General features: G+C 47.0%; 1 long non-coding RNA gene across 4 annotated transcripts; it reads right to left on the reverse strand.

Annotated features, from left to right (window-relative positions):
* Positions 1 to 801: 801 nt before the first annotated feature.
* LOC117702276 (uncharacterized) lies at positions 802 to 12,162 on the reverse strand. 4 transcript variants are annotated; one of them, XR_013070362.1, is made up of 5 exons: positions 11,653 to 12,162; positions 11,237 to 11,284; positions 6,975 to 7,079; positions 2,638 to 2,812; positions 802 to 1,077 (listed from the first exon to the last, which is right to left on the reverse strand). It is a non-coding gene; the product is annotated as an uncharacterized LOC117702276 (long non-coding RNA). The 4 variants fall into 4 exon arrangements; XR_013070363.1 differs by having other exon boundaries at positions 803 to 1,077; positions 11,720 to 12,161; XR_013070364.1 differs by lacking the exon at positions 11,237 to 11,284 and having other exon boundaries at positions 803 to 1,077; positions 11,653 to 12,160.
* Positions 12,163 to 12,172: the final 10 nt, after the last annotated feature.

A 12,172-nucleotide genomic window follows, 5' to 3' on the forward strand; every position in this document is an offset into this window, starting at 1 on the left:
AGACCAAGGTTGACCGGCAGGAAAACAGCCAACCTAGGAAGGCTCTTACCTGGCTTGTAGTACAGCTCTCTGGATCCTCTTCCCTTGCCTGGGCTTTTCTAGTTATTGTCTTCTTTGGTTTGGCAAAACTGAGGACAAAACTTCCCCACTGAGTTCTGTAAAAGAGACACAAGAAACAGAGCAGCTGTGAAAGAAAGGGGTCTCAGAAAGAGCAGTCCTAGGGATGGAACTGCCCCTGCATGCTAGGAAGCATTTTCCCACTCAGGTACAGACCGGCCTTATTTTTGCTTTTTCTTCAGACTAGGTCTATCTATGTAGCTGGCTGTCTTGGAGCTCACTACATAGTCCAGGCTGCCTCTACCTCCTGAGTTCTGGGACTAAAGGTATATGTCACCATGTCCAGCTCTTCCTTACTTTAAGGTTTCTCCCCATACCCCTGGATTTCTAGTTCTGAGATGAGATTTCATATAGATTAGGCTGGCCTTGATCTTGATATATAGCTGAAGGTGACTTTGAATTCCTTCAATTCCTGATCCTCCCATACTCTCCAACCTTACTTACCCTGTTTACTTACATTTATTTATTTATCTATTTATTTATTTATTTATTTATTTTATTGTTTTTTTGAGACAAAGGTTTCTCTGGGTAGCACTGACTGGCCTAGAATTAGCAGTTCTATAGACCAAGTTGTCCTTGAACTCACAGAGATCCTCCTGCCACTGTCTGCCGAGTGCTGGATTAAAGGTATATACTACTACTGCCTAGCTCCTTACCCTGTTTCTTGAGACAATGTCTTATTCTGTGGCCAAGACTAGTCTAGAATTCATTATGTAGTCCAGGCTGGCCTTGAACTCAGAGAGTCACCTGCCTCTGTTTCTTAAATTCTTGTAGTCTCACAAACACAGTTGTCTTCTATCCCTTTATGTCCCTGCAGCCCTGTGGGCAGTGAGGTGCCACTGGCCATGAACAGGATATAGAACTTAAAACAGGAGGCTCACCTGGGAAGGAGGCAGGGGGACCAGCTCTCTTGGTGATCCTGGGAGGTCAGAAGCAGCTCCTGTGTCCTCCACTGGGCAGCTGGGTGGAAAGAAGCCAAGGAGGACTCAAGTCCTTCCAGATGTCATTACATACTGTACATACTGAGACAAAGCAGGTCAGCAGTGCCGCTCTAGCAGTGGAGCCTAGTATGCAAGGCTAGGAGTTCTAGTCCCAGCACGCGCGCGTGCGCGCCACACACACACACACACACACACACACACAAAGGTAAGGAAAGGAGGGACGGTAGGAGGAAAAAGAAAATCCTAACCAGGCATGGTGGTGTATACTTGTAATCCCATACTCAGAAGGCAGAGGCAGGCAGATCTCTGTGAGTTCAAAGCCTGCCTAGTCTATATAGCAAGTTCCAGGCCAGCCAGGATTATGTTGTAAGACTGTGTCTCAAAGTAAATAAAATATCTTTTAGGTGCTGGGGTAATCCAGGAGAACACTGTCATGAGGGCTGGATTCCATCCCAGTCCTGAAAGTTGTACACTGCAGTCATTTGGGTAGCTTCTGGACACTGGCAAGCTTCCGCCCACATTTTAAGTTGTTGGTGTTTTATATTGGTTTTCTTTTCTGTGACATTTTCTGTATGTGTGGTATTTCTTAGTGAAACTTATATTAAAAAAAAAAAAATAGCTCAAGGATCCTGCCCCCAACTCCTCTGGTCTTTGTAGATGGTAGGCCACACAGCAGTGCCATCTCTACTGGCTAGCTAGAAATGAACAGAGGATTCCATTTCTGTGCCTTTTGGGGAGGAAGGATTAGGTGACATGTGGCTCACACAAGTCTGAGGAATCAACATTTGTGGCTTCACAGTGCCACTGTTAGCAAGATTGTTACGACCTGAAATTAGACAGACATACATACAGAGCAGCTGTGGTGGGTGAGCACACTCGGTTTTTTAATTCATTAAATGTGATCACCTCGGTTACAATGTCATCCCCAAAGATGTCAGCCACCAGTCATTGTTTCTCCTAGTTCCATTTTCCTTCCTTCCTTTTGGAGATAAGGTCTTACTGTGTAACCCAGCTGACCTCAAACTAACAGAAATCTACCTGCTCTAAGGCATATGTCACTATGACTGGCCAGTTTTTCTTATACATGTGTGTACATACATGTGGGTGCATGCATGTAGAATCCAAAGGACAACCTAAGGTGTCATCCTCAAAACACTGAGACAGTCTCTCACTGGCCTAGAGCTCACCGATTAGGCTAGACTGGATGGCCAATGAGCCCCATGGAACCACATCTCCTAGCTCCCCAGCCCTGGGACTACAAGAGGACACTACCACACTGAGACTTTTCACACAGGTTCTGCAGATAGAACTCAGGTCTTTGTGCTTGTGAAACAAGTTCCTTACCACCTGAGCTATCTATCTTCCCAACTTCTTTTAGTAGTGTGGTTGAGACTGAGACTGAATTGATGTTATCTGTGACCTTTCTCCAGGAAGAGAACCATGAGAAACAAGACCTGAGCCAGGGCCCCAGAAAGGGTTGTAGTAGTGGCTGGTCATCCTGGACCACTAGTCTTTTCCATGGGCTTGCTGTGAATGACTGAAGAGGGAGAATCCTGCTGGAGAGTTCTGAGCCACCTACCTGGAAGCTGTGGGTTGTGGTTCCCCACCACCTGGCTCTACAGAGGGAGCAGGTTCTGAGTTGTCTTCCAACTCTCTGGAGTGGAGTGAATGGACCATCGTGGAGCTCTGGGGGCTTCCATGGGAGTCTCTCAGCCGTGGTTTCTTAGAAGGTTTTGAGGGATGAAGGCTGTCCCCTAGTTTAGAGAGGGAAGTAAGGGCAGAGATGCAATCAAGCTCAGCATAGCTGCCAGCTTAGCACAACAGGACCACAGCTGGACTAGGTGAGTGGGTCTGTGATGAGGGCAAGGCCAGTTCTGATGCTCACCTAGTGATGGGAAAATGGGAGGGAGCCACACTCAAGATGCAGGGCCCATTTCCTTATGTGGCCCTACAATTAGATTCTTTTTCTTTTCTGTTGAGATGGGTGGGATCTTACCCTGTGGCTATGAACTTTCCATCCTGCTACCTCAGCTTCCAAAATACAGGAATGAACAGGTGACCTGAAGCTCACATGTGCTTCACCAACAGAACCAGTACCCTGGCTTGATCTATAGTTTGGCTATGACTGAGATAGAATAGTTTGCTTTTTTAATTTTATTTTATGTGAATGGGTATTTTATCTACATGTATGTCTGTGTCCATGTGTGGAACCTGCAGGGGCCAGAAGAGAGCATCAGATCCTCTGACACTGGAATTACAGACACTTGTGAACCCTATATGGGAGATGGAATTGAACCCAGGTGTGTACACACACACACACACACACAATTGAACAGGTGTGTACACACACACACACACAACACAACACACACACACACACACACACAGAAGAGCAGAGCATCCTCCAGCTCCTGAGATTAAATCTTGAAGCAGTTTGGCTCCAAGTCACATGGGACAAGTGGGACCAAGCCATCTTTCCCCTGGGAGAAGTGTGGCAAGTCTCAGATCAAATGGTGGTGCCATGTATGAGGTCCCCATAAGCCTCCACTTCCTACCATGGCTTTCCTTTTCACATGACAGTGGTTCTGCTGGCATCAGTTTCTGAGCATCAGTCATCTCTTGTCTCCCTACAACTGAGCTACATGTGAACAGAGTTCATTCTTTTCTTGCTTCCTCTGCTTTGCCTAGAGAAATGTACAGAACAGCACTGATGCTCAGTACTCCAAAGAGATAGCTAAATACACACGGAAGCCAGGTGTGGTGCACATTCCCTTAGTCCCACACTTGGGGAGACTGAGGTAGAAAGAATTTCAAGTTTGAGGCTATCTGGATCAAATGAGACCCCTGTTTCAAGAAACTAAGCTTCTAGAACATATCCTCACCAGGCATAGACAATGAAACCTGGAGTCCACAAGCTGCCCTGGACAACTGCAGAATATCTCTTGGAAAAAGTAGGGCCACAGGTACAGGAGGCCTCTTGGTCCCTTATGTCTTGTCATGCTCTTCTATGTCACTCAGGGCAACAAGGGATGTCCTTTACTGTCCTTGGCAGCCTAAAACTTATGAAGTATTTTCTTCCTTCACTTTAAGGAGTGATCCCCTTGCCTGGCCTTTCAAAGTAGCATATGCCACCACACCCTGTATTATGCATGCTATGTGTAGGCATGAATAAAATTCTCCCTGCCAGTACTGGAGAAAGAACGTAGAGAACATCACACAGACTCACAGACTATGTATGTGTGTATATATGTGTATGCAGGGCCTCACATAAGCTAAGTAGGCAAGAGGTCTACCAAGGAACTACTACTTTTTAAATTTTTTAAAATGATTTTTTTAAAGATTTATTTGTTTTATGTATGCGAGTACACTGTAGCTGTCTTCAGACACACCAGGAAGAGGGCATCAGATCCCATTACAGATGGTTGTGAGCCACCATGTGGTTGCTAGGAATTAAACTCGGGACCTCTGAAAGAGCAGTCAGTGCTCTTAACCAAGGAGCTATTTCTCCAGCCCCTTTTTAAATTTCTGAGGTAGGATCTTACACAAGTTGCCTAGGCTGACCTCGAACTCTGTAGCCCAGGCAAGATCTAGCTGTCAGTTTTTTTTCTTTAGACTTCTCACTTAGAGAGTGCAGCCCTGTGCCACCAGCCCTGGCTTGAATATCCATTTTCTGAAGGAAGGATACTTACTTACACAGAAACCATCAATCATGACCGAGCTCTCAGATCTAGCCCCCATTCTAAGCCTGTGTTCAAAGAACACAGCAAGTGTACATTCTATTAAGTCACACGCGCACACTCCTAAGATCTGGTGTTTTATAAGGAGATTAGAGGCAAAATGCTTCCATGATGCCACTCTTCTTCATTTCCTCAGACAAGGTCTGTTTCTGTAGTCCAGGCTGGCCCTGAGCTGGTGCTCTTCTTACTTCAGTTTTCCCAGTGCAGGGATGATAAGGGCACCATCACACTAAAACCTGTGGTGCCATTTTCCAGGCAAGAAAGCTGTGGCCATGAACCAAGAACAAAATTTGGTTCAGCTCCAGTGCTTACGCGTTTGAGAGTCTTTTGTCCATTCACAGAGTGCCTACTATATGTTGGGGCTTCTTCTAGGCAAGCAGAACAAAACAGAAGAACAACCCACAATATGAATGTAAGAGCCATCCTGATGGTGGTGGCACACGCCTTTAATCCCAGCACTTGGGAGGCAGAGGCAGGTGGATTTCTGAGTTCGAGGCCAGCCTGGTCTACAGAGTGAGTTCCAGGACAGCCAGGGCTACACGGAGAAACCCTGTCTCGGAAAAAAAAAAAAAAAAAAAAAAAAAAAACCAAACAAACAAACAAACAAAAAAGATGAATGTAAGAGCCAGGGACTGTGGCGTCCACCTGAGACCCGGCTCTGGAGAAAGGCAGATCCCTGGAGCATGTTGGCCCAACTGGTGAGCTCCAGGCCAGTGAGAGAGCCTGACTCAGAAAATAAAGTGGAGATGACTGAAGACGACACCTGACATGGACTTCTGGCCTCTGTATGCACAGGCACCCACAAATGCACATACACTACACCTACATGCACAGACATCAACACAGAACCATCCAACACTGCTAGGATGGAACTAAAGACCCGGGCCGTGTCAAGAAGGGCTGTGTTGCTAAGCTATGCCCCAACCTTCCAGCGTTTTCTTTTCTGCTCCTCTGTTGCTGTGCACCCGCTGAGCAGTCTCCATGACACACACTGACCTAAACCCTGTGGGTGCCCAGGGCTACTGGTGTCTCCCATCTTCTGCTCACACTCTCGCCAGGCCCTCCTCCCATAGGTGCCTGCTCTAAACAGCACTGTGGCCCAGGACATTCTCCAGGATGTTTGTGCTTCCACCTCTCACTCTGCCACAAAAGGCAAAAATAAATAGCTTTGCTTGGCTGGTTGGTTGCCTGAGATTGATCCCAAACACCGGCTTGCTTGGCTGATTCAATGGACATTTGTACCAAAATAAAAGGCGAAGCATCAGCAGCCGTGAACAGTACTGTCTATGATCAGTCTCCCAGAGGACTGATTCAAATGAAATACGGCAGAACCTCATGTTCCACACCAAAACAAAGGCCTGTTTTCACCTGCCAGAACCGTCTTCCTACTTGTGCACCCCATATGGGGAGACCACAGAAAGAAGTCCCTAGGGCTATGCAGTCCAAGGCCAAGAGAGGTAACCTGCCATGGTCCTCAGAACATGGTCCCAGCTATCCTCAGTTTCTCCTTGAAAGTGAGAGAAATCCCTGTGCCTCTAAGTAGCCTGGGCGCTCTGCACAGAACAAGTATGAGCTGTTGATCACTTCTGTCTCACTGAGGGAAAAGGAGTATGATTCCTACTTCCTCCTTCATGGTCAGGGTGGGGACATACCCTTAATACCACCAGAGGTAGGAGAGTCCTGCATATTGAGCACCAGTGAGCTACACAGTAAGATCTTGTCTCACGAATGAATGAATGAATGAATGAATGAATGAATAGTTCAGCCACCCCCAGGAAGGACAGCGCTTTTAAGTTTCAAGTTCCTTACCGTGTTACAGGAAAGCTGCAGTGCCTCATGTAACACTGGGTGTTTCAAGCTACTGCGGTCAGCAGGCCTGCAGTTGTAGCACAAACCCTCGTCTGACTGGACTACATAAAAGTGACGATAATAAACAAACCAGACCGACCAACCTACAAACAGCATAGGGTGCTGGTCTACAACTCTTCTGCTCTTTTCAAAGGGGGGCCTGGGTTGGGTTCCCAGCACCCATGTCAACTGCCTGTAATTCCAACTCCAGGGGATTCATTCTCTTTTGTATGCATGCTTTAAGTTTTGGTTTTTACCTAGGAAGCTTTCTTTTCTTTCTTTTGGGGGAGTGGGCAACAGGCACTTATGCAGCTAAGCTGGCCAGACTCACTGTGTAGCTGAGGATGATCTTGACCTTCTGACCCTTCTGCCTCCAGGTCCCCAGCGCTGAGGTCACAGCTGCCCACTGCCCCTCCTTGTTTATGTGGTACTGGAGCTAGAATACAGAGCTTCATGGGTTACACAAGCATTCTACCAAGTGAGCTGGGCTTGTTATTATTTTCAAATGATTTTTTTTTTTTTTTTTTTTTTGGTTTTTCGAGACAGGGTTTCTCTGTGTAGCCCTGGCTGTCCTGAACTCACTCTGTAGACCAGGCTGGCCTCGAACTCAGAAATCTGCCTGCCTCTGCCTCCCAAGTGCTGGGATTAAAGGCGTGTGCCACCACTGCCCGGCTCAAATGAAATTTTTATTATTATTTGATACCAAGGCCTTTCTTACATATACCAGACAAATGTTCCACCATTCAGCGATACTCCTGGGTTCTCAAGGGAAAAATTTTTACATTGTTTGTCAATCAGTGAGCCCATTGTGATATACTGGGAACTCCAAAACAGAACTGAAGCTGGGTGGAGGTGGTGATGGTGGTGCAAGCCTTTAATCCCAGTACTCAAGAGGCAGAGGCAGGTGGATCTCTGTGAGTTCTAAGTCAGCCTGGTCTACAGAGCAAGTTCCAGGACAACCAGGGCTACACAGTGAAATTCTGTATCAAAAACCAACCAACCAACCAACTAACAACAACAAACCAGAATTGGTAAATCAGGATTAGAGGTGTGTCCTTTTGGAGGTTTCAAAAGCCCATGTCAGGCTAGTCTCCATGTCTTTCTCTTCTCCCCTGCTCCCTGACACCTTCTCTGGGCCTGCTGCCTGTGGATAAGATGTAAGTTCTCAGCTACTGCTCAATGCCACAATGCCTTACTGTTGCTGTGCTCCCATCACGATGGACATGGACTCACTCTTTGGAACTGTGAGCTGGCCCCCAGTTACATGCTTCCTAAATTGCTTTGGCCATGGTGACCCCTCACAGCAATGGAACAGTGACTAAGACAGTTCCTTCTCCACCCACCTAGAGCTTGCCAAGTAAGCTAGGCTAGCTGACCATCAAGTTCCAAGGATCTACCTGTCTCTGCTCCTCCACCAATGCTGAGATTACAAGCATGTGTCACCACATCTTGCTTTTACATGAGCTGTGGGAACTGAACTCATGTCTTCATGGTCACAAGGTTACTTTATCAACTGAGCAATCCCTCATTCCCTAAAAAGTGAGTTCTATTTTATTGTTTGATTTAAAATGTTAATGTTTTATATTATGTCATAAATGTCATGGCACTTAATTATGGTGAATCCATTTACTAATTTTTTTAATGCGTAACCGATTATTAATTATAATAGAAGACATGAGAAGGGGTACAACCTCTCAAAATCCCCATGTCCTAGGCCACTCGGGCATCAAGGTCTCACTGAACCTTTGCTAAACCAGCTGGTGTGAGAAATGGTGGCCTCTCAAGGGAGCAGGGAAAGGAGACAGAGCCTGGGCTCCCTAAATTCACTCAGAATCCAGGGAGAGGAACAGAGGAGGAGTGCAAGTTCAGGGCGGCCGGGGGGGGGGGGCAGTAATGGGAAAACCACAGCACAACCAAGAAATGGTGAACCCCAAGTTTTTTAGTTTTAAGGGGGAAAATGCATCTTTCTCCAATAACCACATACACTATCGCCAAACAAAATCTCGGGCACACAAATTTTACCCATGTATATACACAGGTGATAAACAGCTTAGGACGTCAGGAACTAGGTGCATCCCCTGCCTCATGATAGGGCACAGAGATAATGGAGTGAGGTAGTAGCTGCTTGGTGGCAGTCTAGGTAGAGGGGACCTACAGACAGTAGTGGATTTTATTATTGTTTAGGTAGAGCAAGGTCAACAGGTCATGAGATAGCTACCCTTGGAGACACTATCAGTCATAGTTCACATGGGCAGGGAGCTACAGTGACACCCATGAACACACCAGAGTCAGTCAGAAGACAGACCAAGCGGTGCCTTTATCTGGCTTTTGTGCTAGGGGTAAATCACAGCGGTAGAGCACTTGCCTCAGAGCATGAGGACCTGGCTTCATCCCAGCGCTGCAGAACATAAAATAAACCAAGGTAGGCACATTTGCCTACTTGCAATTGCACTCACTTTTGCCTACTTGCACATTTGCCTACTTGCAATTGCACTCACTTACTTAATCGGGAACTGAGGTACAGACTGTTATCCACAATTATAGTGAACAGAGTCACATACCAAAATAATATGGCATTAGCCCTCAGCAGGAATCATCTCTGAGGTGGTTACATTTCTGAAAGCTAAAGTGGGAAAACCTTTTTGTCCCCTAGCCTTGGGACCAGAGGCTAGGGGAAATACTAGAAAGTTCATTTTTTTTCTGTAACCTTTCTCCATAATTTGTTATTCTTACTAGCCTGTACTAAAGTTTCACTATCTCTGAAGGTGCTCAAGGCTGTCCTATTAGTGCTTTGATGAGAAGCAGCAATTAAGAAGTGCTATGGAGAGCTAGGTGTGGCGGTGGTATTGTGGTCTCAGCTACTTAGACAGTTAAGGTAAGAGAGTCACCTGAGCCCAGGAGGAATTCAGGGTCAGTCTGAGCAAGATAATGTGTGGGAGGGAGTACATGTGTGCAGGCCAGAACACGATGCCCTACGTCCTTCTTCAGGAGCCTTCCACCTTGTGGAGTGTGTGTGTGTGTGTTTGTGTGTGTGTGTTCACCTGCATGTGTATGCCAGTGCTTTTGCCTGAGCCTAAGTGAACATGTGGAGTCAGAGGTCAATATTAGGCATCTTTCTTTATCTGTATCTTCTAAAAAAAATTTTGTTTGTATGGGTACTTTGCCTGCATGTATGTGTGTGCAGCATACGCTCACCCATTAGAGGCCAGAAGAGGGTGTGGAGCTGGAATTACAAAATGGTTGTGAGCTTCCATGTGGGTTCTAGGACATGAACTTGGGTCCTTTGAAAAAGCAGTTATTAATCTTAACCCCTAAACCATCTCTTCAGCCCTACATCTTGTTGAGATAAGATCTCTCACTGAACCTGGAGGTCCCTGTTGTGTTTAGATTAGCTGTCTCCACTCCCCATATCTCCAGTGCTGAGGTGCTGACAGGCACCACCACACCCAGCTTGTATGTGACTACTGGGAGTCCAAACTCAAGTTCTCATTTCACATAGCAAGCACTGAACTCACCCAGACATTTCCCCAGCCCCCTCCTTGTTTTATGAGGGTCTCTCACTGACCTGAATCTTGCCAAGTAGGCTAGACTTGTTTACCAGCAAGTCATTGGGATTACAAACAAGGGCCAACCATGCCTGGCATTTTAAACATGGTTCTGGCATTGGGGCTTGGGTCCTCATACATATTTGGAAAACACTTTACTGTCACCTCTGCAGCCCCATATGGAGATCCTATTTACAAAACAAACACCCGGGCTTGGTGCCACAGGCCTATCACCCTGGAACTTGGAAAGCTGAGGCAGGAGGATCACAAACTCAAAGGCAGCCTGGGGTACATTATGTCTTAGTTAGGATTTCTATTGTTGGGATAAAAACCTATAAAGCTATGAACAAAAGCAAGTCAAGGAAGAGTTATTCCACTTACACTTTTACATCATAGTTCATCATCAGAGAAAGTCAGGGCAGGAACTTCAGGAACTCTTAGTACTGGCTAGGGAAGAATGCTGCTTGCTGGTTTTTGCCCCACAGCTAACTGCTTTCTAATATAATTTAGGACTACTTGCCTCCAGACGGCATGCCCACAAGGAGCTGGACCCACCCACATCAGTCATTAATCAAGAAAATGTACTACAGACTTGCCTACAGGCAAATCTTTTGGATGCATTTTCCCAATTGGGAGTCCTTTTTCCCAAATGGAAACTGACATAAAACTAGTCAGCATACATGGCAAGAATCCCCTCCCCAACATAAAAAACAAAACAATGTCAACTTGGGTCAGAGGTGTAGTTTCATGGTAGAGTGTTTTATCGTGCAGGAAGCCCTGTGTTCCATGCCCAGTATCTCAAATAATTAAATATTTAAAAAGCCAAGTTGAGGCCAGGTGGTGATGAATCACACCTTTAATCCCAGCACTCTGGAGGCAGAGGCAGGTGTATCTCTGTGAGTTTGGGGCCTGATCTACAGGGCTAGTTCTAGGACAGCCGGGGCTATACAGAAACCCTGCCTGGATATAAATAAGTAAATGAATGAATGAGTGAATGAATGAATGAATAAATAAATAAATAAATAGCCAATTTGAATAAACCAAATACCTGAGTTCCGCTGCTTCTTCTTATTCATTTTATCTTTCCCTGAGAAGTCTGAAAACAACAAACAAACTCTCCAGTTGATGCCCGCACTGTATGTCCCCTGTACCCAGTGGTCTCCCTCCTCCACTGGGCCCATCTGGCAGCCTGATGAGGGGAGTCAGCTGGTCTCCAGCAGGACACTGGGTGGGACACCAGGTCATAGCCATCTTGGGACCATGGCCAGGTAGACGTGCACACCCTTTCCCTGTGTGAAGGATCGATCTTGCCCTCATGGTCTCTGCTCTAGTCTCTGGGTTGGAGACAACTGTTTCTCCCCCACCCCCGCATAAAGCTTAATTATCTGGGACGTGGGGTACTTGGGAGCTTTTGAGAGGTCTCTGGAGACCCACCAAAGTCACGGAAGGCTTTAGGAGGGCTACCTCGCGTCAGGAGTGGCTTCCGGCCAGTGTCTTCAGACTGTGGGACCCAAGGCAAGCCAGAACCAACCTGGGCTACAGTAGTAATGAAAGTTGCTCTGTCTTTAGTCGGGACGAGGTCAACTTGGATCTGATGGGGAATAAGTCGCCTAAGTCACTGGCGTGATGTTTTGAGAAAATGCCCACATAGGCAGTCACGGGGACCACGCGGCTAACTGGCGGTGGCGGTGGGAGACAGGAAGGCCTGACACTGTGGAGTCGACTCCTGGAGACTCGCGCCACAGAGGGACAACAAGAACACCCACAACCGAACTCACTCCACCACAAAGCCTGTCAGAATGAGGTGCGGCTGTGAGGAGCCACGGCCCTCAGGACGTCACGCTGCCGCGCCCTCACACCTGCAGCCCGCCGTCTCTTTCCTACGCACGCGCAGTACCGACTCCGCGCCTTACGCATGCTCCATCTTCCCTCCGCGCCACTTCACGCCAGGCGCGTGCGCAATCACGCAGTGGCTGCCGGGAAT

The sequence above is a fragment of the Arvicanthis niloticus genome, unplaced genomic scaffold (assembly GCF_011762505.2).
Source record: "Arvicanthis niloticus isolate mArvNil1 unplaced genomic scaffold, mArvNil1.pat.X pat_scaffold_636_arrow_ctg1, whole genome shotgun sequence".
Classification (NCBI taxonomy): Eukaryota; Metazoa; Chordata; class Mammalia; order Rodentia; family Muridae; genus Arvicanthis; species Arvicanthis niloticus.